The following is a 26,739-nucleotide window of genomic DNA, read 5'->3' on the forward strand; positions in this document are numbered from 1 at the left end:
GAGGGGCAGAGAGAGAGGGAGAGAGAATGCCAAGCAGGCTCTGTGCTGTCAGCGCAGAGCCCCGACACAGGACTTGATCTCACAGACTGTGAGATCATGACCTGAGCTGAAATCAAGTCAGATGCTTAACAAACTGAGCCACCCAGGCGCCCACAGGCTCTTCTTTTATACCATAATCAGGCAGTTGTCCCTCCTATTCTCCTGTTTCTAAATTTGTATTACATCGTGGTCATTGGCAATTGCAGTCTAACAAAATGGATTTTGGTCACTTGTAGCAACTCCCTCCATTTCTATGTCATTCAGTGTGTGCTAGATTACATGTGTTAATGGACAATCCCAAATCTCCGTGTCTCAGAACAATACAAGTTATTTCTTGTTCATATTACATGTTCTCTGCTAGCTGGCTGAGGGTATTTGCTCTGTGTCTTCCATTTTATGGGCCCAATGCCGATAGCGTAACCACCAGTTGGAGCATTGCTAGTAGCTGTGGCCAATGGAAAGAGAAAATGGGTAAAGTGCACACTGGTATTTAAAGCTTCTTCATAGAAGTGATACATGTCACTTACACTCACATACAAAAGCAAGCCCTATAGTCACTCTGAACTTCAACAGAGCAAGAAAAAAACAATTATATCATGTTCTAGGAAGTTGGGGGAACCAGAAATATTTGAAAATAATATAATTGTCTATAACACTTCCAAGATCTCTACTAGTACTCCTCAGCACTCAGTAAAATATCTGTCCAAAACTTCCAGACCATATAATTTCCTACAGAATATAATTAGATGTATTTACTCATATTAAAGAAATTTATTTCACTCATTTTTATAAAGAGCATTCACCGTGTAGGACATTGCAAACCTCTTACTGGTCTCTTGTAAAACGGTACAAGTGACACGTTTTGTATTCTGAAATCAACTTTAACTTGCTATTATCATTATAATGAAATATTTATATTTATATTTGTAGCGTCTGATAAAGATAAGGATTGAACTAATATAATGGTGGAAGAAGTGGAAATTAGGGTTTGGACTTAAAAGATGTTTAAGTATTAGAAGTAGAACTTTTTGACCAATTGAATGTGGTAAACAGATGAGAAGGAACAGATAAGGAATTATCCTTATAATTCCATTAGGAGGTTTCCTAGACCGAGAGACTTACTGGAATGGTGGTGTAATTGCCTATGTAAGGGAAGGCAGTAGTAGCTGGTGTGTAAAGTGAAGGGATGGGTAATTAGTTTCACTTAGGAAATATTAAATTTCAGATGTCTGTGGGAAACTCGCTTCAGCTAAACCCTCTTTTTGTTAGAAACGTATGAAGATACTGGAAAAGAAACCATTGGAAGGAGACTGGGAAGGGAACATCTAAAATATTGTGTTATATAAATGAAGAGCAAATTTTGAGGGTGTCTTCACTCTGAGGTATTTAAATGTAAACAATTTTTAACCTACTTGAAACAAAACACTCCTCCACTCTCTAAGTGCCCCCTCCACTCTCTAAGTATCTCTGTATCATCATTATTTTACTTCAGTAATGTCTACAGTTCAGCATTTTAACATTAAGAGAAAAAAAAAACTTGAAACGAAGGCGGGAGATAATGTAACAATATGCACCAACAGATGGGCAACAGTCACCAAAGTCTAAAAAAGATCTGCAGTGTAAGAATTTGTTAGTGTGCCTCTAGCACTGTCTAGGGGAGAAACAGAATAGTGGAGATAAAAGGATTCAAGAGTGTGCTGTTGGACAGAGTACAGGACACTGGTTAGAATACAACCTTTACAATTAACTAGTAGTCACATTTACAGAATGCCTCCAATGCATCAGGGACTGTGACAGGTGTTTTAAAATATTTTTATCTCGGAGTAGCTGGGTGGCTCAGTCAGTTAAGCATCCGATTTCGGCTCAGGTCATGATCTCCGGGTTGTGACTTCGAGCCCCACGTCAGGCTCTGTGCTGACAGCTCAGAGCCAGGAGCCTGCTTCAGATTCTGTCTCCCTCTGTCTCTGCCCCTCCCCTGCTCAAGATTTGTGTGTCTCTCTCAAAAATAAATAAACATTAAAAAATTTAAATATTTCTATCTCAGAATCATCATGACAGTCGAAGAATAGGTGTGATTGCCCCCAACCTGCAGTTAAAGGAACTGAGGCTCAGAAAGTTAAAAAACCTGTTCAAGGTCAACGTACAGTAAAGGAGAGATATGCAGGTTCACCCAGATGGGTCTGACTTCAAGGCCTGGGCTCTTTCAACTATAGCCAACAGACCCCAAACTTGTGCATCAAAATCATTTGGAGAACATATTAAAACACATTTTCCAGTTTCCCACTCAAGATCGTTTCAGGAGATGGTAATATTAGTATAGTACTTTGTTCTCATGGACGTTGTTAGGATTGAATGTAATCAAGTATATTGGAGTGTTTTATAACTTCAAGTTTAACATAGTTTTGCTTATAATTTAATGGTTTTAGGTTTTTAAAGATTTTTTTAAAAAAGTAACCTTGGGGCGCCTGGGTGGCGCAGTCGGTTAAGCATCCGACTTCAGCCAGGTCACGATCTCGCGGTCCGTGAGTTCGAGCCCCGCGTCAGGCTCTGGGCTGATGGCTCAGAGCCTGGAGCCTGTTTCCGATTCTGTGTCTCCCTCTCTCTCTGCCCCTCCCCCGTTCATGCTCTGTCTCTCTCTGTCCCAAAAAATAAATAAACGTTGAAAAAAAAAAAAAAATTAAAAAAGTAACCTTTACACCCAAGGTGGGACTCAAACTTACAACTCCAAGATCAGGAGTCACGTGCTGTATCGACTGAGCCAGGCAGGAGCCCCTTATGGTTTTATTACATGTAATCATCTAATTCCCTTTCTTTTGATTTTATAGTCAGAAAACAATTTTCTTTTCTTTTTTAATGTTTATTTTGAAAGAGGGACAGAGAGTGTGACTAGGGGAGAGACAGAAAGACACACACACACACACACAGGATCCAAAGCAGGCTCCAGGCTCTGAGCCTCTGAGCTGTCAGCATGGAGCCCCACATGGGACTTGAACTCAGGAGCTGCAAGATCATGACCTGAGCCAAAGTCAGACACTTAACTGACTGAGCCACCCAGGTGCCCCAATACTTTTCTGATTAAATAGGATTATTGACTATCTTGTAACAAGAAAAGGGTGCCCCAAACTGTGTTTTGGCTCAGTAACCACATTGTTAATTAATACATTTAATTTCTACTTTGTAAATCAGCACTCTTGTCAGTCTGACCAGTGCTAGTCAAATTCCCCAGGCTTAATCATCCCTTTGTTAACTGAAAAAATAGCTTTGAAATCAGAAGAGCTGAGGACTGGAGTTCATAGCAAAAGAGATATGAATTGTTCTAATTGGGGGCTTTCTGGGAGTAAAATATCAGGGTTTGGCCTGGAGGTCAGCCTGTGAATACTACAAAATTAACTCCTTACGATCTAAGACCACCTTTTTTCAGTATTAGTGGATGGTGTTTTTCTTGGTTCCAATATACCATAGCTAGAACAAGTAGAACCAGAAAATGTAATATGGCCACATCTCTAGCCCCTTTAAAATGCCTCCTGCTCTGTCCACCCCCACTTTCCCCAACAATAGCTGTAAGGTTAGCAAGAAAAGTCTTGTCTTCTATCCTAAGAGAAACTCCAAGCATTATTTCCACTCCTTAGTGGGATTTGCAGTTAAGTTCTACTTAAATTAGCATTACTCTCCACTGACCATAAAAAGCTGGTAGTTTCATTGTAGGCAAGTACTCTCACTGTGTGTTTGTTTTTTGCATTATTCACAAAAGCACTCAGCAGGCACTAAATGCACGCTCCATGAAGAAAGGTTAAGCGGTTTCCCCAAGACCACAGAAAGGGAACAAGTGGGGGAAGGGGACACGGAGAGTGCCTCTTCACATCCAGTCACATTCCCATAATTAACTGAAGTCGCCTCATTCCCAGCCCAAGAACCAGGCTTTCAAGGGGACATGAAAGCAACACCCTGGAGGTGAGAGCCAGGAAATCGGGAGAGGTGCCTTTCCCGGCATGCTCTGCAGCACACTGAGGGGCGCCAGACGTATCCCGGCGTGCATCGGGGAGCGCCCAAGGGCGATGGTTCTCGGCTCCTGGAGAGGCACGCGAAGTTAAACCGGTAGGTGTGAGCTTACTTAGTTTTGAGACCCGGCTTTCTCGTTTCCCCTTTATGAACGTAACTCCAAAGCGGCGAAAAAGGAGGTCCTGTAACTACCCTCCCTTTCCGCGTGCGAATGACTTTCGGCGCCGCTTCGAGCACGGTGCCAGGTGATTAGCGGTTAGGGGTGGGCCTGAGCTAAACACGTGACCAAACCTGGCAGCCAATGACTAGCCGGGTGGTCCGGCAGCGCGAGGATTCCGGGACCCGTGAGCCGAGCGGCGCGTGGGCCCGTTCCGGTCGGCCCTGGCAGGTACGCGCAGGCGCCTTAGTTGCCACGCGCCCCGTTGGTCCCACGCGCCCAGTGGCGTGTACTTGGCGCGAGGTGTTAAGAGTCTGTTTGGGTGTTTTTGTGGGGGGGGTAGGGGAAAATGGGGGGGCAGTGGCGTCACGTGGACGCCACAGCCAATCGCAGGCTGAGGCGCACCCACAGCTTTCCCCGGCGCCCCGGGGTGCGACGTGTTCAATGAGGTTCGGCTCAGTCCTCACGGCGCGAGCGCTCTTTCGAAGCGCGTGTGCAGCCTGTAAAATCTGGCCACGGGTTTTCGTGGCGTCCTGCCCTTCTGTGAGCACGGACGACAAGTTCTCGGCAAAATGGCTGCTGGAAAGAGTCGCCTAGCAGGGGGAGCGTTGGGGCCGCGTGAAGGTCACATGACGAGGTTGGCAGCGCGTGCTGCTGGCGCGGGGAAGGGGGAGGGTGGTAGGGGAGAGGCGTGGCCAGTCACGTGCCTTTGACTGAGCCGACCTGTGGTTTTCTTTAGCGTCTTTGCTGCGGTCTGATCCGTCTGCTTTTGCTCCTCCCACTTCGAAGCGTGGCAAGCGTCGGCGAGAGGCTGTATGGTGTAGTGGAATGAGCTGTGGTCTGGGAATTAGGGGTTCTGGCGTCTAGGCCTTTGGCTTCTTTCGTAATGATCAAGTCCTGTTGCCATTCTCGGCTTCCATTTTCTCATTTGTATTCTGTGTAGGATTTTTTTAAGTCCTCCCTGTGGTATGTGACCTCTGCCTAATCCCACAGTGTTATGCAGATAACAAAAGAATTAACAACGAAATGAGAGGAGCCTGTCTCCCCACAAGAAGAACCCCCCCCCCCACACACACACTATCCCTTCCATTACTGCAGTGATGTAGGAAACCTGGAGGTAATTTCTTGTAATATTTTGGGCATATTTGTCCATGTTTATCAGTTGCATTTATACTCTGTGCCTTCCCACTCAGTCATCTGAAAAGTAGTCTGTCTTTTAGAGGGCTAGTCTCTGTGTTTCCTGGAAAGAAATCAAGAGGTAAGTAGTATTGTTCTTTAACTGTGGAGCTTGGAAACCAGTAGTTAGAAGGGATTTGCTAATGCCCCATAAGACTGACTAGAAGGACCTAGAAGTCGTCTTCTCCACTTGGTTGGCCAATATTTGTAAAATTGTTGAGGCTTCCTTGCCACCAGCCTTTGATGTTTTTCATGGTTTTCGCTCCCAGCTCTTCATTTTACCAAGGGTCAGGGCTTTAATGAAATGAGGCAGACATTAATTATGTATTTTTCATATCACTTCTTATGTTTTGTCCTACCCTTTGATGTATCTTAAAGGGCCTTTGAATTTTGTGGGAGCACAATCTGGAAAACCTTTTTTGAGTAATCTTTATAACAGTAGTTACCATTTTTGAACAATTATGATAATTAACATCTTTTTAGCTTAATACTTTATATATCTTGATTCATTTACTTTTGTTAACAAACCTATATAATGTGGGTACTATTTTCTCCATTTTACCAACAAGGAAAATAGTGACAGAGATTAACTTGAACTAGCTCATATGGCTGGTAATTTCACAGAATTCCAACCGTATTACCTTTTGAAAATTTGACAGAATGATTATAAAGTTCATTTGGAAGAATGAATCTGTAAAGTAAGAATCATTTTGAAAGTAAAGTGTGTGTGTGTGTGGGGGGGGGGGGACTTGTACTAGTGATTATACAAATAAAACTATGATAAAACAGCAGTAGGTCTGGAATAGAGTAGTGAAACAATAATAAATTTAGAAGTATATAAAGCTATTTAGTATTATAAAGATGGCATTTCACATTAGTTGAGAAGGAATTTCAAAATTGTGTTGGAATATTTGGCTGTTTGAAAAGAAAATAAAATGGAATCTTAAAATGTAAATGAAATCCACGAATTAAATATTTAAATATAAAATGTGAAGTCGGGCGTCTGGCTGGCTTTGTTGGTAGAGCATGTGACTCTTGATCTTGTGGTTGTTAAGTTTGAGCCCCATGTTGGGTTTAGAGATTACCTCAAAATAAAACCTTTAATAATTTTTTTTTAAATGTGTGTTTATTTTTGAGAGAGAGCACGCACGCACAAGTGGGAGAGAGGGAGAGAGAGGGAGGCACATAATCTGAAGCAGGCTCCAGGCTCTGAGTTGTCAGCACAGAACCCGAGGTGAAGTTCTAACCCATGAACTGTGAGATCATGACTTGTGAGCCAAGGTCGGACACTTAACCAACTGAGCCACCCAGGCACCCCAAAAATAAAATCTTAAAAAAAAAAAAGTGAAGTCAGAGTATTACTACTTTAAAAAAATGGGTAAACATTTTTCCAATCTTGAAATGGGATGAGCTGTTTTAAGCATGACTGTAAAGGCAGAATCCATAAAATGGTGGATATTGTTTGAATTAACAATCTGTAATTGGTAAAAACATTATGAAGACAAATTTATTCGCTTAGTATTGGTTTAACATATTTATGGAGTGCTTACCATGTGCCAGGCATTTTCTCAGGTGTAGGGGATCCAATGATGAGCAATGCTAGGCAGATGGTGGGGGGGAAATTTTGCATCATGTGTTGGACTTACAAGTATAATCTTAATATATCTAGTAGATGGGCAAAAGACGTGACTAGATCACATACATAGAGAAATGAAAATAATAAAGATAAAAACATTTTTCATATATAAACAAGTAACAGAACAACTTGCTCCACTCTCCCCCACTTAGTCTGGCAGGTTTGCATGTATGTAATAAACTATTAATACTGTATTGGCATAGGAGTGAGGAAATTTGCACACATACGCTACTGTTAGTGCATATTTATCTTTGAATATCCTTTTTGAAGGGCATTTTGGCTATCCCTATTGAAAGCATTAAAAACCTGTGTGCCCTTTGACTCACCAGCTTCTCTTCTTGGTTAATTTGTAAGTTTGTAAAGGTGTTTATTTAAGAGTTGTCTTTGTAGTATTTTTTATAATAGCTAAAATCTGGAAAAACTTAAATAATAGGGGATTGGTTAAGTAAATATGGTACTTTTATAGAGGAAAATACCTTATAGCCAATAGGCATGATCTAATGACTTAAAAGCATATATTTTGTTAAGTAAAAAAAAGTTATGAAATTATATGCAGTATGATCACATTTTTGTAGGATTATGCCTATATGTGTCTACAAGTCTAAAATTTACATAAAAGTCTGAAATGGCATATATCAGGGGTGCCTGAGTGGCTCAGTTGGTTAAGCGTCCGACTTCGGCTCAGGTCATGATCTCACAGTTTGTGAGTTCAAGTCCTGCATCAGGCTCCGTGCTGATAGCTCAGAGCCTGGAGCCTGCTTTGGATTCAGTCTCTTCCTCTCTCTCTGCCCTTACTTAGCTCACACTCTGTCTCTGTCAAAAATAAAAATAATAAACTGGCATACATCAGGGGCGACTGGGTGGCTAAGTCCATTGGTTAAGCATCCGACTTCAGCTCAGGTCATGATCTCACAGTGAGTTTGAGTCCCGCATCAGACTCTGTGCTGACAGCTCAGAGCCTGGAGCCTGCTTCAGATTCTGTTTCCTTCTCTCTTTGCCCCTCTCCTGGTCATGCTCTGTCTGTCTCTCTCAAAAATAAATAAACATTAAAAAAAATTAAAATGGCATACTTCAAATGTAAAGTAATGGTGATTTCATTTGCTTGGTAGGGTTTTTGTATGAATTTAAAAGAATAAACATTTTCTTAGAACAGTTTTAGATTTATAGAAAAACTAAAGACAATGTAGTTTCCATATATCCAACACCCAGTTTTCTATGTTAACGTCTTATGTATGGTATATATGTTATAAAAAATGAACCCCAATGAATATTGATTTATTATTAACTAAAGTTTGCAGTATAAGATGTCATTTTTAAATTTTTTAACGTTCATTTAACTTTAAGAGAGACAGAGTGCAAACTGGGGAGGGGCAGAGAGAGAGAGAGAAAAAAGAGACACAGAATCTGAAGCAGGCTCCATGTGCTGAGCTGTCAGCACAGAGCCTGATATGGGGCTGGAACCTACGAGCTGTGAGATCATGATCTGAGCTAAAGTTGGACACTTAAATGACTGAGCCACGCAGGCGGCACATCTTTAGTTTTTATTTTTTTAAGTTTATTCATTTATTTTGAGAGAGAGTGTGTGTGTGTGCGACCACGGGAGGGGCAGAAGGAAAGTGAGAGAGAAAGAATCCCAAGTTTGATGAACCCAAGTTCAGTGCCGAACTCGAACCCAGAAACTGTTGAGATCATGACCCGAGCTAAAATCAGCTGAGCTCGAACCCAGGAACCATGGAATGGTGACCTGAGCCAAAACCGAGAGTTGGACACTTAACTGACTGAACCACCCAGGTGCCTCAGATTTCTTTAATTTTATCTAATGACGTTTTGTTTTCTTTTGTATTTTTTTAAAGCTTATTTATTTATTTTGAGAGAGACAGAGACAGCATGAGTTGGGGAGGGACAGAGAGAAAGAGACAGAGAATCTCAAGCAGGCTCCATGCTGCCAATGTACAGCTCCATGTGGGGCTGAACTTAAGAAACTGTGAGATCATGACCTGAGCCTAAACCAAGAGTTGGGCTTTTAACTGACTGAGCCACTCAGGTGCCCCTCTAATGTCCTTTTTCTATTCCAGGATACCACACAAAAAAGTTTTTTAATGTACCAATGCTTTTTATTATTTAAATTCCAATTGGTTAACTAACACACAGTGTAATAATAGTTACAATATAATGATTCATCAGTTCCTTACATCACCCCTGTGTTCATCATAATACTTCATCACTTATTTAACTATTCCCATCCCCACCCTCTTCCCTTCTGGTAACCATCAGCTTGTTCTCTGTAGTTTAAGAGTTTATTTCTTGGTTTGCCTGTCTCTTGTTTTTTGTTTTTTCCTTTGCTTATTTGTTCTTGTTTTTTAAATATCTATTTAATTAGTCTCTACATACAGTGTGGAGCTTGAACTCACAACCCCGAGATCAAGAGTTGTATACTCCACTGACTCAGCCAGCCAGATGCCCCTCATTTGTTTTGTTTCTTAAATTCTACATAATGAGTGAAATCATATGGTATTTGTCTTTCTCTGACTGACTTATTTTGCTTAGCATGGTACTCTCTAGCTCCATCCATGTCATCATAAATGGCAAGATTTCATTCTTTTTTTTATGGCCGAGTAATATCCATCATGTGCGTGTGTGTGCGTGTGTGTATGTATGCCACATCTTCTTTTTTTAAATTTTTTTTTTAAGGTTTATTCGTTTTTTAGAGACAGAGACAGAGCATGAGTGGGGGAGGGGTAGAGAGCAAGGGAGACACAGAATCCGAAACAGGCTCCAGGCTCCAAGCTGTCAGCACAGAGCCCTATCTGGGGCTCGAACCCACGAACTGTGAGATCATGACCTGAGCGGAAGTCATACGCTCAACCAACTGAACCACCCCTGTGCCCCTCACATCTTCTTTATCTATTTGTCAATCAGTGGACACTTGGGCAGTTTCCATAATTTGGCTATTGTTGATAATGCTGGTATACTAATTCTTTATTAATGGATGAAATTCCAGGGAAGAAGGTGTGAGAGGGGAAAAGGAAATGAGGTAGGGAAAAAGTGAAAACAAATAAGGAATGTGCTATCAAGATGGCTATAGCTTCACTGCGAACAAAGCTGATTGCTTGATCTTCCAAGGCATCTCCAGAGAGTCCACAGGAAGCTATTGCCTTTTAGCACCATTACACAGCCACAATACTTTGAGTAATTATGTCTCTTTGAGATCCTTTTAGCTATGATAGCTTCTCAGACTGTCTTTTGGCATATGAAAATTTATTGTCATGTTTTTACTATCAAAACTTATCATCTTGATTCTTCCTTCTGCCTTTGTACAAAGCAAAAAGAGAGACGTTGGCCACTTTGACAACCATAACACAAAATCCAGGAATGTCACTGACAGCATGACCTTTGTGACCAAATCCCACAACTGGAACCTCATCATTTTCTTCAATAAAATTCAGACAACCATTGTTGGGTACAGGGCTGTGATTTTTTTTTTTTTTTTTTTTGGTCATTCTTGATCAGCTGGACTCTGACATGCTTCCTGATGGCAGAATTTGGCTGTTTGGCTTCAACCTCTACTTTTTCCAGCACAATTCCCTTTGCATGGGAAGTGCCTCCAAAAGGGTTGGCCTGCAGGGCTGTGCCCAAATGGGCTTGCTTGTACTGTTTACCATGCCACTTCTGATCCCATCTGTGGCTATGGAGCTTCTTGGCAGTATGAAGACCATGACATTTGCCCATTCTGCCAGTGCCATGGGCCTGAGCAAAAGAACTCAGAATTTATTTTTGATAATCTTGACAGTTTTGAGGCATACTGGTCAGTATTTTGTAATGTGTCCCTCATTTGGGGTTTGGTATTTTTCTCATTATTGATTGGGGTTAGAGTACAGACTATCAGCATGACTTATTACTCTTGGTGTTGACCTTCATCACCTGCCTGTGAGTTTTTTTAAAGCATATTTTGAAATACGTTTTTTTAATGTTTATTTTATTTTTGAGAATGAGTGGAGGAGGGGAGAGAGGGAGACAGAGGATCCAAAGCAGGCTCCATCCTGACAGGAGAGAGCTCAATACGGGGCTCAAACTCAGGATCTGTGAGATCATGACTTGAACTGAAGTTGGATACTTAGCTGACTGAGCCACCCAGGCACTCCTGAATTTGTTTTTCAAATGTTTGCTTTTCTGTATTTCTTTTTCTGTACTTTTTCTTAAAAAAAAAACACAAAACAAAACAAAAAACCAACTTGTGTTACTTGCAATGCAAAAAATGTTATAACCTTCTTTATATCTGTCAATATTTATAGCATGTATAATCAGTACATTGAAAATTCTGATAATGTAGAAAGAGGATAATGGAAGTTATAGTCAAAATAACTGAACAAGTTGCTGACAGGGCTAATTATAGAAAGGAATTAAAGGCATTAGTATAGTATGGCTTGTTTGAACAGTCTTTAAACTATTTTATATCTCTGTTCTAGGAAGAAAAGCCTGATAATCGTGAAATAGATCTAAATCCAAAAGTGGGGAAGCAATTAGTTATGCATGACAGGAGAAAAATATAAATAAGATCAGGGGCACCTGGGTGGCTCAGTCGGTAAAGCGCCTCTTTGTTTTAGCTCAGGTTGTGATCTCTTGATTAGTGGGATCAAGTCCTGCATGGAGCTTTGTGCTGATGGTGTGGAGCCTGCTTGGGATTTTCTCTCCCTCTCTCTCTCTCTGCCCCTCCTCTGGTTGCATACTCTTTCTCAGAATAAAAAATAAATTAAAAATCTTAAGATTAGACCAATTAAGTTAATTTGTTCATTCAACAACAAATAATGAGCCCTGTCGTATGCCAATGATTATACTAAGGATTGAACAGTGAATAAGTCCTTTCTCTCATGGAATTTATATTCTAGTTAGACACTAATAAATAATATGATTTCTGATATTATAAAAATGCTGTGAAGAAAATATTATGAGAGAATAGTGAGTGGTGGTGGTGGGTTTGATGGTTCTTTTAGATAGGTTGTCAGGTAATGTTTCTACATTATCTCTGAACGCTTGAGCATAATATGAAGGCTTGAGCATAAAGAGACCTGAATGATAAGGAGTGTGCCATACCACCGTGGATCATTTCAAATGGTGTGAGAGAATACTAATACAGAGACTGAGGTGAGAATCAGTTTGTGATTTTCGAGGAAGTGCGAAAAGGCTAGTGTGCTATAGTTGGGAGATTCTTGCTGGAGTAATAATTGGAAGTGGTGGTGGTGGGATACAGTGGTAGGAAATGATACTGGGTAGTTGGTGGTTTCAAATGGTATAGAGTCTGGTACACCAGAAGGGCTTTGTATTTCATTCTAAGTGTGATGGGATTCATTGGACAGTTTTATAAAGAAAAATGACACAGCCTAATTTATGTTTTAAAAAGGTCACTTTGACTGCTATAGAGATAAGAGGGATAGTAGGAGACCATATAGGAAGTCACTGGAATGGTAAGATGCAGTATGATGGCTTGGATCAGGGAGGCAGTGATGCAGTGAGAAGGGGTCCGATTCAGGGTACATTTTGAAGGTAGAACGAATAGAATTTGCTGATAGGTTAGTTGTGGGAGGTGAGAGAAAGAGGGAGTCAAAGATGATAAATTTTTTAGCTGTAGCAACTGGTGCCATGTACAGAGGTGAAAACTAGAAGGAGTTAGTTTGGGGTTTACTATGAAGAGTTGAATTGGATAGTGTTGAGTTTGAGATATTACTAGATATCTAGTAATAACCACTGAGGAAGCAGTTGACTGTTTAAGTCTGGAGCTTAGAGTTAAAGTCAGGTCTGTGAATATAATATACATTTGGGATGCCATCAGTATATAGTGGGTTTTTTTTTTTTTTAATTTTTTAATGTTTATTTCTTTTTGAGAGAGAGACAGAGACAGAGCATGAGTGGGGAAGGGGCAGAAAGAGAGAGGGAGACATAGAATCCGAAGCAGGCTTCAGGCTCTGAGCTGTCAGCACAGAGCCCGACGCGGGGCTCGAACTCACAAACTGTGAGATCATGACTGAGCTTAAGTCGGACACTTAACCGACTGAGCCACCCAGGTACCCCTGTATATAGTGTTTTAAAAATATGGGTCTCATAAGATCAGGCAGGGAGTAAAGAGGGTCAGTGACTGAGCCCTGAGACTGTTGAAAGCATGGACAGAGGAATAAGTTATACTTAGATTTCTTTTGTATCTTCATCACAATACTCAGCTTTGTCTATATGGTACAGTATTAAATCATGCCTTTAAGATGATTGTAATATGACCTCTTTCTGTTTTATGAACTGATTCTGCAGATTTTTGTCACCTGAAGATTTCCACTTTGTGTCCATTACCTGGGAGCATAAATTCCAACTTGCATAGCTTTCATACCAGACCCATCATTGTCTAACTCTCCCTCTCCCTCCATATCCTGCCATGCCCAGTGTGCTCTGCTTGTGTATAGCCCTGCATTTGCCAGGAGTACTCTTTTCTCCCCTTACTTTTTGCCTCAGACTCCTGCTCAGTCTTCAATGTCCAGCTTAAATTTGGTGGGTAATTTCCGCAGAAGTTGTCTCCTCGCTGCATGGTGCTTCTTCAGCTCTGTCGTTGGTACTTTAATTTATAGCAGATCACAAAATCAGTTGATATTTTGACTGTTTTTTTTTTATTCATTTGTTTTTTTTCAGTGCTTAACCTGTGGTAGATGTTCAATCATAATGCTTTGAAAAAGATTGGAAGTTTTGTTTTGGGAAAAGAGTAAATAATTACAACTAGATCTTATAATGCACAGTAGTATAGATTGTTAGCTGAGATTTTCAGGATTTTTTTTTAATGGTCAGTTTTTGGTTTTAATGATATTGTGATAGAATTTAGCTAGTACAAAGTTTAATGAAATGGTGTCAGAAGTCTTAATTCAGAGACATTTTAGGAATGTTTTAATCTCTAGGGCTGAATAATGCTTATTTCTTTGGAGGCGAGCTTTTATAATAGATTCTTCCTTCACTTGCCTACTTTCCCACCCACCTTCTCAGTAGTCAGGAATTCTATTTTAACATTACACGTGTACTTTGAGCTCTTTGCTAGGAAGAAGCCTAATGTAAAAATCCAGTAGAATCAGCAGCACTCGCCCCAGGAATGTCCATTAAACTGTTGTGTAGAGGGAGGCTTAGTGGTGTAAATTGTAGGTGTGAGGGTTTCAGTCTGTGAGCTCAAAGTAGGGTTAATTATTTTGTCATTCAGTCCTAAGCATGTATTGAACACCTACCATATATGGGCACTGTATGAGGTGTTGTGGGGGACTCACAAAAGAAATAAAAGACATGGTTCTCTGCACATGAATATCTGACAACTTAGTGGAAGAACTGAAACGTAACATTAAAAAATAATCTTAACAAGCGGTGTATCATTAAGTGCAAAGTACTGGGGTATAAATCAAGGAGTTTGCATTTCTTAAGTACATAATTATATTCTCAGGGTTATATGCAGTCGTATCTTGCATCAGTTTTCAACATTTTGATTTTCAAACTCTGCATTTTCTCCTATCCTTTAACATTTTTAGTTTCATTAAGATACTGATTTGGCTCTTTGTTGGATATAACAAAAGCCCTATGTTGAAAGAGATTGTCCTGCCAGTACTTGGATTCAAACATTTTATTTTTTCAAGTCTGCAAAGCAAATATTATACATAATTTGAAAAAGGTAGAATGTCGTTTATCCTTTATAAGTGTGACTGTGGCATACTTTAATAGTTGTTCTATGTGTAGGTTTTCCTAGACGTATTTTTCTATCTAAAGGTGGGGAGAAGATTATAGAACATAGGAAACAAATTTTGTGGGTATGTGAATAGGAGTTTAAAAATACTGATTTTTTGTATTTGGATTACAAAAGCAGTTTTATAATTCAGATTTGAAGAATTAAAAAACCTAGATAAACACAAAGAAAGAAATAAAAAAAGTTTTAAAAATATTTTATTTTTTGCATCCAACGTGGGGCTTCAACTCCCAGCCCTGAGATCAAGAGTTTATGCTCTCCCGACTGAGCCAGCCAGGCACCCCAGGAGATAAAAATTTTTAATATGCTATCACTGTTAACCTTACTGATATGCATCTAGGCTTATTTTGTTTTATGCCTTTTTGTTTTAGTGGAAAGTTTTGTTCTTTTAGTAAATAAAATGAATAACTTAGATACCTTTAAAAGCAAGTGGCTATTGTCTTTCCATAAGGTTTATCTAATCAGATTAGTCTCTACACAAGTTCTTCAGTGACTTCTCAGAATAAACGGAATCAAGTTGAGACAAGTTCAGATTCTTTAGCTTAGTACATGAAGCCTGCTACTGTATAGTTTATGTCATTTGCCATGCTTCTCCCTCATAGCTTTGATTTATCTGTACTACATGTACTACTTTCAGGCCTGTGGACAGGGGTTGGCAAACTTTTTCTCTAAAGGGCAAGATAATATTAAACTTTTTTTTTTTTTTTTAAATTTTTTTTTTCAACGTTTATTTATTTTTGGGACAGAGAGAGACAGAGCATGAACGGGGGAGGAGCAGAGAGAGAGGGAGACACAGAATCGGAAACAGGCTCCAGGCTCTGAGCCATCAGCCCAGAGCCTGACGCGGGGCTCGAACTCACGGACCGCGAGATCATGACCTGGCTGAAGTCGGACGCTTAACCGACTGCGCCACCCAGGCGCCCCAATATTAAACTTTTTTTAATGTTTATTCATTTTTGAGAAAGAGACAGAGACAGAGCATGAGCAGAGGAGGGGCAGAAAAAGAGGGAGACACAGAATCTGAAGCAGGCTCCAGGCTCCAAGCTGTCAGCACAGACAGCTGACGCGGGGCTTGAACTCATGAACTGTGAGATCATGACCTGAGCTGAAGTCAGATGCTCAACCAACTGAGCCACCTGGGTGCCCCTTAAGCTTTGTGGGTCTTATTGTTTCTGTCACAACTATGCAACTCTGCTGTGGTAGCATGAAATCAGCCATAGACAACATGTAAACAAATGATTATGGCTGTGTTCCAGGAAAACTTTATGGGCGCTGAGATTGGAATTTCATTTAATTCTTGCATGTCATAAAATTTTATTTTAACTTTTTTTCAACCATTTAAAATGTAAAAACCATTCTTAGTTTGTGGGCTGTACAAAAACCCATGGGAGAACATGACTTATAGGGCTGCAGTTTGCTGACCCCTGCTCTAGTGTACCAAACTTGCTGTGCCTGTGTCTTACTCAGTACCTCCTACCTTCTGTATTCTAATGTGACTGTTTTGCTCAAAACTACCTTAGATGTCGTAATCTCAGTGAAGTCACAATTTGTTTTAGATCTTTTTCTGGTGATGGAAATATTTTGTTCAAACCTCTGTCATTGTGCTCATATACAGCTGTATTTTTTTTTAAATTGTAGTAAAATATATATAAAATATACCATTGTAACCATTTTTTATTATTTATTTATTTATTTATTTATTTATTTATTTTTTAACGTTTATTTATTTTTGAGACAGAGAGAGACAGAGCATGAACAGGGGAGGGGCAGAGAGAAAGGGAGACACAGAATCTGAAACAGGCTGCAGGTTCTGAGCCATCAGCCCAGAGCCCGATGCGGGGCTCGAACTCACAGACCGTGAGATCATGACCTGAGCCGAAGTCGGACGCTTAACCGACCAAGCCACCCAGGCACCCCAGTAACCATTTTTAAATGTACAGATTTTTTACATTAAGTACATTCACATTGTTGTGCAACCAGTCACCACCATTCGTCTCCAGAATTTTCATCTTTCTAAGCTGAATCTCTGTATTCAGAAAATACTAGCTTACTGTTCTTTCCCTCCAGTCCCTGGAAACCACATTCTACTTCTGTCTCTATGAATTTAACTACTGTAGGTACCTCCCATAAGTGGAATCATGCAAAATATTTGTCCTTTTGGAACTACCTTATTTCGTTTAGCCTAATGTCTTCAGGGTTCATCCGTGTCATAGCATGTGTTAGAATTTCTTTTTAAGGGTGAATAATATTCCACTGTATGTAGATACCACATTTTTTTTGTTTACAGCAGACTCTGAGGCAGGTTCCAGGCTCTGAGCTGTCCACATGGAGCCTGACACGGGGCTCAAACCCACAAGTCGTGAGATCATGACCTGAAGTTGGACACTTAACTGACTGAGCCACCCAGGCCCCCCTCTGTTTTCTTTTTTTTTTTTTTTTTTTTTTTTTTTAATAGGTTATTTTTATTTTAATTTTTTTTTTTTTTCAACGTTTATTTATTTTTGGGACAGAGAGAGACAGAGCATGAACGGGGGAGGGGCAGAGAGAGAGGGAGACACAGAATCGGAAACAGGCTCCAGGCTCTGAGCCATCAGCCCAGAGCCCGACGCGGGGCTCGAACTCACGGACCGCGAGATCGTGACCTGGCTGAAGACGGACGCTTAACCGACTGCGCCACCCAGGCGCCCCTCCCCCTCTGTTTTCAATTGTTATGAGTGTATATCTAGAAGTAGAATTGTTGAATCATATTGCTTAATTTTTTGAGGCACTGCAGTGGTTGAACCATTATTACTGATGTTTTAAAATACTTTTTTGGGAATAATTTTAGATTTATAGAAAGGTTGCCAAGATCATACAGGATTTCTGTATACCCATCACCCAATTTACTCTAATGTTTACATTTTTTTCTTTTAAATGTTTGTTTATTTATTTTGAGAGAGAGAGAGAGAGAAGTGCAAATGGAAAGGAACAGAGAGAGAGATCGAGAGAATCCCAAGCAGGCTTTGTGCTGTAAGTAAAGAGCCTGATATAGGGATCCATTTCATAAACTGCATGATCATGACCTGAGTTGAAATCAAGAGTAGGATGCTCAACAGCTGAGCCGCCCAGGCGCCCCTCCCCTAATGTTAACATCTTACATTACTGTGGTACATTTGTCAAAACCAAGAAACCAATATTGTTATATCACTGTTAGTAAACTCCAGAGTTGACTTGGATTTCATTAGTTTTTCTATTAAAGTCCATATTCTGTTCCAGGATCTAATTGAGGATACTGCATTGCAATTAGTCTGTATGTTGTCTATTATACTTAATGTGGAGAGTGGTACATAACAAAAGGAGAATGTTTCTTGAATAAATTAATCACCTTTTAATTTCTCTCTCTCTCTCTCTCTCTCTCTTTTTTTTTAATGTTTAGTTTTTGAGAGAAAGAGCGCAAGTGGGGCAGGGGCAGAGAGAGGGGACAGAGGATCCAAAGCAGGCTTTTCTCTGACAGCAGCGAGCCCAGTGTTGGGCTGGAACCCACAAATGGCGGGATCATGACCTGACCAAGGTTGGTTGCTCAACTAACTGAGCCACCCATAGGTGCCCCCTCCCTCCCTTTTTTTTTTTTCTTTTTTAAAGTTGATTTATTTTGAGAGAGGGAGTGTGTGTGCAGGGGAGAGGCAGAGAGAGCAGGAGAGAGAGAATCCCTAGCAGGCTCTGCACTGTCAGCACAGAGCCTGATGAGGAGCTCTATCCTACAAAACTGCAAGATCTTGACCTGAGGCAAAACCAAGAGTTGGATGCTTAACTGACTGAGCCCTCCAGGCGTCCTATAATTTTTCTCTCCTTTTTTTGGAATGTTCATTAACCTTCCTTTAGGTTTAGTTAACTGATTTATTTTCCCTTCTTCCTTTCCTCTCCTCTACCACCTGTTTCTAAGGTCCATTCCAATTTTTTTCACTATTTTTGAAGAAAAGTAATCATGGTATATGGGGCAAAGACCATTAACTATGTACTCAAATTTGCTCTCCCTTTTTCGGGGGCACACAGCTAGTCAGAATTCCCCAATCACTATTGTAGTTTGATTAGATCGCATGACTTACTTTCTCTAGTGGAATGTGAATGGTAGTGGGCCTGACCTCCCTCATGTGTTCTTTTGTTTGCCTCCCGTGGCTATATGGGATTTAACATCTGGGACAGCCTCGGAAGCCTTGTATTCAAGATAGAATTGCTGTCAGCCTCAGTCTTGGGATGACTCTGGAAGGGAACTGGCTTAATTAATGATCTGAATATTCACTCACCAGACTGGTAATTGGGGATCTCTTTGTGTAGCCTAGCCTAATAAGTATACTGCGTGCCTACTTTTGATTTGGATTTATATGAACCTTGATTTTTTTTTAAAGTTTATTTATTTTGAGAGAGAGAAAGAGGAGGTGAGAGAGCAGAGAGGGACAGTGAGAGAGGGAAAGAGAATCCCAAGCAGGCTTCATGCTGTCAGTGCAGAGCCAGTCTTGGGGCTCGAGCCCATGAACTGTGAGATCATGACCTGAGCTGAAATCAAGAGTCGAATGCTTAACTGAATGAGCCCCACTAGGGGCCCCTGAACCTTGAGTGTTGATTTAATTAGCATTATATAATTATATTGGGAAGACTAGGGAATGGGAAGTGTGCACGTACATGGAGATGTGAAGAGGAAGGAGCGCTAGATCTCATATGGTGGGAAGTTAATAGTGCCTAAAACTGGAGAAAAGAAGAAAAAAGCATGTAATGATAAGGAGGTGTATACCAAAAGAATCAGCCATGAAAGTTGAAAATTTGACCCTGGGAATTGGGAAATTGTTGTAGTGGAAGATAACTGACTTTTGTAAAAAGCCATTGTATGTATTTACCTCTTTAGTCTCTGTTCATGGATAACTTTGATAAAACGAAACAAACCGAATTGAAGATCCGGGTAAAGAACAAGAACAAAAAACCCCAGTCAGATTCTAAGTCTTCTTTACAAAGCCACAAAAGGCAATCAGTCCCTTTTTGCTAAATATATCTGGTGATAGCTTACCACTTTGTGATGAAACTTGTATTATTATTGTGTGGTTTTAGAGGTCAGGGATTTTTCCTTGTACTGACACGAAATCATCCATCCAGAGACTTCCATTCCAGGACCCTCTAGAGCATATGGAATATTTTATTCCTGCTTCCATGACATCCTTCAAATGACCCTTTTACATTCTCTTCGTAAAAAAAATTATCTTCTCACATCTTAAATTTTCTAGGCAGTGATAATGAAAATCATTTTTGATTTTGAGACCAATTATCATCAAATCCTTGCAAATTCTTGTGGACTGTTCAGTGGCTCATGACTGATTTTTGGGTGTCGATTTGTTGGTTCTGCATAGACTTTCCAGGAATTTGAGGAAGTTCCTCTGGGCTTGGTGGTGCACTCTCACATGCCACAGGATTCTATCCTTACCAATAGCAAGGCAGTGTTCTGAAGAGAGCCCAGGTCTCCTACTCTCACCTCAACACAAATTCTTTTTATACTTGAGGTTTTGCCTGGAGTGATTGGATATGGCTTGTTTCTTTCTTATTTAAGCATGTTAGTCCTAATGTTGTGGGCTGCTACTATCAATTTTTTCATCCTGCTGCAAAACCAACAGCTCATTGCCTATTCTGCCCACATTCCTCTGGAGAAGGAAGTGATGGCCATTCTGGTCCTTTGTTGCACTTACAGCAAAGGCTGGATATAACTAACATGTGTGAAAGAATAGAGGAATAGTTAGTAAGTTGTAGTATTAAAAGTAGAAAAAACAGGGGTGCCCAGGTGGCTCATTTGATAGGGCATCTGACTCTTGATCTCGGGGTTGTGGGTTCAAGCACCACACTGTCTTGAAGCCTCCTTAAAAAAAAAAAAAAAAAGAAAAAGAAAAAATACAAATTAAAAGCTCTGTAGCAACTTGGAAAATATGTTCTCAAATTAATGGTAAATGAAGAGTAGAACCCCAAGTGCCAAGATTATTGCTTTAAATTATGAAAAAATTAAATATATATAAAAAAATATATATGTGCATATGGAAATTCAGAGTTATGGTTAGTGGTAAGATTGTAGGTACCTGAAATTAGTTATTTCTTGTTTTATTTTCTGTGTTCCTCTCTAGAAAGTAAGCTTTAAGAGGGTGAGGGATTTTTGTCCCAGAACAGTTCCTGGCCTATAGTAGTTTTTCAATAAATACTTGTTAATTATTTAATGAATTAATGGCTTTAATGTTTAATGCTCTGGTAATGCTTATTAAAATTAAACAAAAACAAAAAACTAAGAAAATTGTCAATGATTTAAAAAAAAACTTTTTTAATGTTTATTTTTGAGAGACAGAGTGTGAGCAGGGGAGGGGCAGAGAGAGAGGAAGACACAGAACCTGAAGTAGGCTCCAGGCTCTGAGCTGTTAGCACAGACCCTCACCTGTGGCTGGAACTCAGAAACCGTGAGATAGTGACCTGGGTGACCTGAGTGAGTGACCTGATAGTGACCTAAAGTCCCACGTTTAACTGACTGAGCCATTCAAGTGCCCCTCAATGATTTCAGTCTTTGTTTAATACATTGTAGGTTCTGCATATTCTCACCACCTTTACTGACCTCCTTTGGTCCTCTTAAAACATGATGCCCCAAGGGATACCTCAGTGGTTCAGTCAGTTAAGGGTCCAACTTCAGCTCAGGTCATGATCTCACAGTTCGTGGGTTTGAGCCCCGGGTCGCACTGACAGTTCAGATCCTGGAGCCTGCTTCAGATTGTGTCTCCCGCTCTCTCTGCCCCTCCCCCGCTTGTGTGTGTACACACGCACTCGCTCTCTCTCACTCTCAAAAGTAAACATTAAAAGGGGCGCTTGGGTCACTCGGTCGGTTAAGGGTCTGACTTTGGCTCAGGTCATGATCTCATGGTTTGTGGGTTTGAGCCCCACATCGGGCTCTGTGCTGACAGCTCAGAGCCTGGAGCCTGCTTTAGATCCTGTCTCTGTCTTTCTGCCCCTCCTCTGCTCATGCTGTCTCTCTGTCTCTCTCAAATATAAAATAAAACATAAAAAAATAAGATAAACGTTAAAAAAGATGATGCCCCAAACAGTATATTAGTCCAGATTTAGGCAAGCCGGTTTAGCATATAGAGGAATTATTTCCTCTCAGAATCTGGATGCCATACCTCCATTGTAGAGTTTTTTGCAGATGTGTCCCACTGTTGGCTTATATTGAACTTAATTTGTTGGTATTTAAAATTTTAGTTTTGCTAGGAGCATCTGGCTGACTCAGAATATGTGAGTTTTGATCTTGGGACTGTTAGTTTGAACCCCATGTTGAATATAGAGATTACTTGAAAATAAAATCTTTAAGAGAAAAAATTTAGTTTTCCTAATACATTTTATAAGAATTGCTAACTCTTTCCCCAGTGTGTTTACTTGCTGATACACTAGAACTGGCCAGCTTGCCTTTCATGTATTTTTGTCTTCCCTGTTCACTTTCACTAGAAGTGGTAATAAGTAGTAGAACATTTGGAGTGCCTGGCTGGCTCAGTCGGTAGAGCACGTAACTCTTGATCTTGAGGTTGTGAGTTTGAGCCCCATATTGGACATAGAGCTTACTTAAAAAAAAAAAAAAAAAATTCAAAAGATGGGTAGCCAGAGAATAAAAGAAATAAAACCTCTGGAAATTTACACATTTTACAATTATTCTCCAAATAATTTAATGATGACTATATGTTTCCTAGGGGCCTTCTTCAGAATTCCTGAAAAGGCAGGAGGTAAGTACCTGGATAAAAATCAGAAACTGATCTCTTGGGCACTGTCTTCAAGTGACATTGCAAACCTGTTTTTTCCCAGGAAAATGCGAATTATAGTCTTATTCTGATTTCCCAACATTATATTCAAATTCTTGTCAACTCCTATAGGCCCTCCATTTTCCTGGTTGTCATTGATTTTTATATTCATAGACTAGGGGTTGGCAAATTTTTTTTGTAAAGGACCAGATAGTAAATATTTTAGGCGTTATGGGCTAGAGGGTCTTTGCCTCAACATTTCAACTGTTCTCTTGTATCAGAAAAGCACCCATAGGTGATACATAAATGAATGAACATGGCTGTGTTTCAGTAAGACTATTTACAAAAACAAACATTAGACCAACCAACCAACAAACAAACACTAGGCCAAGTAGTTTGATGACCCTGATCATAGACCTTTACCATTCATGAAGATAGAATAATAGAAATCTAGGTTGGAAGTCATTTTCTTTCAGAATTTTTGAAGTTTTTATTTATTAATTTTGAGAGGGGAGGGGCAGAGAGAGAGGGAGAGAGAATCCTTAGCAGGCTCTGTAGACTGTCGTTGCACCCATAGACCTACGAGGGGCTCAATTTCATGACTTTGAGATCATAACCTGAGCCGAAATCAAGAGTTGGATGCTTAATCCACTGAGCCGCCCAGGCTCGCCACCCACCCTGGCCACCCACCCCTTCACTGTGCCCCCCCCCCTCCCCGTCTGAATGCCTCTTAACAGGTTGCTTAAATTCTCATCACTTTCCTTATCAGTACAATAGGGATAATAAAATCTACCTCAGGCCTTTCTGAAGATTAATGAGATTAAGAATGTAAAGTGCTAAAAACAATGCTTGGCATATAGTAAGCACTCACTAAATGGTGATGTAATCATTTTACAAACTGAAATGCCTTTTTTAGTGGTTTTGGCAGGATTCCTATGGTGTAGAGTCTTTTTTTTTTTTTTTTTTTGGTGGAGTTTTGATTTCATAGACAAAGTCCAGGATAGCTTGAAGTGTTTGTTACTAGAAGATTTTAAGGTAAAGGAATGGGAATGGGATAGTCCTATAGCCCTGAGCCCTTTCTCTCTAGGGAAAATAGAGAAAATAAGAGTCTCAAGTTGGTCTCAAGTTGTACTCCCTGAGTTAGAGAGGTCAGAGTACACGTGTACCTTTCTCCCCGCTGGGTGACCTCTTACCAGGATTATTTGTGTTAATGTCAATCATAGTGTTTTCCAAGCTGTTAAGTGTATATACATTTTCAAAATGAAAGCTTTTCAGCACTGGATGTTACTTTTCAGTTGTTTTAAGGTGTTATAACTGCCTTTTTATTTTAAATAGTGCCAGTTCTTGCACCCAGCATTTTATATTGCCTCTGAGAATTTAAGACAATTAGATCAATAGAGGTAACCCATATTGGTGCCATTTGAAATAGCAGATTTTTCCAGATTGAAATATTTTTTATTTTTTTGAACATATTTCATTTATTTACTACTGATAACAATATTTTTAAATAACTCATTTGAGCAGGTTATTTTTCTTGGAGGTAACATTAATGGAATGGAAAACCTCTATGAATTAATATGCATAAAAATTACCAATGCTATGATTAAGTTTGATGTATTTAAAACAATTATGTCAGTGATTAGGTGGCCTAGTCAGAAAGTTATAGCAATATGTAATCCCAAGGAATCTAATAAACTGAGGGAAAACTGAAATACTTCACTGATCAATGATATTAATTTATTGGAGTACTTGGGTGGTTCAGTCGGTTAAGCTGAAATATTTTTATATAGAAGCATACTTTATTTCGTAAAATTCTCCTTAAATTTTTTTTTTTTTTTTATGACATTTGCCTTTAGAGTGGCATGCTGGTAAATGTGGATAAGATCAGACTTCTTCTGCATTGTCTTTATGGGAAATAGGGAATCATAAAAAGCGTCTGTCATTTAAACATTTTTATTCTGGGGGCACCTGGTGGCTCATTTGGTTAAGCATCTGACTCTTGATTTTGGCTTGGGACATCGCCTCATGGTTTGTGAGTTTGAGCCCTGCGTGGGACTCTGTGCTAGTAGCGCGGCGCCTGCTTGGGATTTTGTCTTTGCCTCTCTTGCTAGCTCGTTCGCTCTCTCAAAAAGAAGTAAATAAACTTAAACAAAAGGTTTTAATTTTGATGAGTTTAAGATTATGAGATACATTTGCCTTACACTAAAACGTCAGCAGCTTTAAATTCAGCTGGTTATTTTACTAGTGTTTGGTCCAAAGGTGTGAGAAATTCATCCCCATTCCTGGAAAAATAACCTACTTCTATGCCAGGCATTGTGTTAAGCGCCATTATCTAATTTAATTTCCTAAGTGGTCTCTTCGTCCTGACCTTGGTTTCTTATAGTATAATTTTAAAATAGCAGCTAGACAGCTGCTGTTAAATCAGAGATGACTGTTAAAATGCTGTTAAAGTCAGGTTATGTCCTGCTGAAAACCCTCCAATGGCTTCCTATTTCTAGCAAAATGAAAGCTAAAATCTTTGCAGTGGCCTGTAGGGTTCTATGTTGACCTGGTCCCCTCTTAACTTCTCTGACCTCCATCTTTTACCATTTACCCTCCACTCTGCCCATCTCCTTAGCCTCCTTGTTTTTCCTTGATCATGCCCTTTCATTTCTGATGTCTTCTGTCTGGACCTGCATGGCTTGTTTCCTCAATTCTTCTATGTCTTGATTCAAATCTTGCTTTTTTTCCCTTTTCCTCTTTTCTTTTTGGTTTCTGTAGCATTTATTACTAGATAACATATATATTTATTTTGCTTGTATGATGTTTCCTTTATTAACATTTAAGTACCACAGGGCAGAGATTTTTGTCTGTCTTGTTCACTGCTGTTTCTACATCTCATAGAACAATACTGGCATACAGAGTAAGTGCTCAGGAAATGTTTGCTGAGTGAGTGAATAAATTGCCACAATACTGTGACGTGGGCACTGTTACTGCTTTCTTTCTGCACATGAAGAAACTGACAGCCAGAGAGGTTAAATAATTTGCATAAGGTCACAGCATTCTTACCCTGCCTGCTGAATGGCTTTATCTCCTATTATATCTCACCATGTCTTCCTTACCTAGTCATAGACACTATTTTTGTGTGTGTGATTATCATGTACATATTCAAGCTTCTGTGCCTTTCTTCTTGTTATTTCCTCAGTGGGAATTTTCTTCTTTCTTGCTCCCTACTTAGGTAGAACTTTGCAGAAAAAAATGGTGATTTAGAGAAGAGTCAAGGGTATGAAGTTTGGGGAGGTGGAAGAATGAATGCTGTGAACTAAGGTCATATGGTGGGAAACACATGTAGTGTCAGGGAGCAGTTTGGCTAGAATGAGATTTTGTTTAGGGGTGTGATAGAAGGTACAGTTAGAGAAGGGGAGAGCATTAAGGCACTGTGGGAACTTTGAGCTTCTGACTAAGGAGTGGGTGTTTTTATCTTGTTGCCCTTGGAAGGTTTTTGATCAGAAGAGTGATAATGCGTAACACTGCTTTTATAAAAATCTTTGATTTTGCTGTAGTGATAAGAATGGCTTAGAGTGGGAAGAAGCTAAAATTAGGAAGAAGATTTAGGAGATTATTATAGTGGTATAGTCCTGAAGTGAGGCAGTAAGGGCTGGAATTGAGAAGTGAGAGTGGAGGGGCTCCTGGGTGGCTCATTCGGTTAAGGGTCTGACTCTTGATTTTGGCTCAGGTCATGATCTCATGGTTCGGGAGTTTGAGCCTCAAGTAGGTCTCTTCTCTTACAGTGGGGAACCTTTTGGGATTCTCTGTCTCCCTTTCTCTCTGCTCCTTCCCTGCTCACCATCTCTCTCCTTCTCCTATCTCAAAAATAAATAAACATTAAAAAAAGAACACAAAAACTTAAGATCCACCCCCGCCCCCCAAAGAAGTGAGAGTGGAAATTAAAGCACAGAGATGAGATAGTTAAAATATGGCTTCTAAAATTCAGATTCCTTGTTGTGGTCTACAACATGCTACATGATCTTACCTTTCCCTATCTCTGCAACCTTACCTCCTGCCACCTTTCCTTTCATTCTCTAAGGTGTAGCCACACAAGCTGTTTCTTTTCTTTGAATGGGCTGTTTGTCTTCGCTTCAGTGCCTTTTGGACTTACCTTCTCTTTGCCTTGAGTGTTCTTCTCCAAGTCTGGTTCCTTCCTGTCATTCAGTTCACAATT

General features: G+C 40.0%; 1 protein-coding gene and 1 pseudogene across 2 annotated transcripts in view; one reads left to right on the plus strand and one right to left on the minus strand.

Annotated features, from left to right (window-relative positions):
* The first annotated feature begins 3,983 nt into the window (after positions 1-3,983).
* Positions 3,984-26,739, plus strand: part of MGA (MAX dimerization protein MGA) — a 172,350-nt gene continuing 149,594 nt past the window's right edge. The window contains exon 1 of one of the 2 annotated variants that reach the window (XM_086710419.1): positions 3,984-4,134. The gene's annotated coding sequence lies outside the window, so the exon portion shown is untranslated. Of the gene's footprint in view, positions 4,135-4,252; positions 4,427-26,739 lie in introns of those variants that run through there. The other variant, XM_086710418.1, reaches the window with a different exon arrangement.
* On the minus strand, positions 10,286-10,761 carry LOC112855612 (small ribosomal subunit protein uS12 pseudogene; annotated as a pseudogene).

The sequence above is a fragment of the Puma concolor genome, chromosome B3, assembly GCF_028749965.1.
Source record: "Puma concolor isolate L17-30 chromosome B3, mPumCon1.1.hap2, whole genome shotgun sequence".
Classification (NCBI taxonomy): Eukaryota; Metazoa; Chordata; class Mammalia; order Carnivora; family Felidae; genus Puma; species Puma concolor.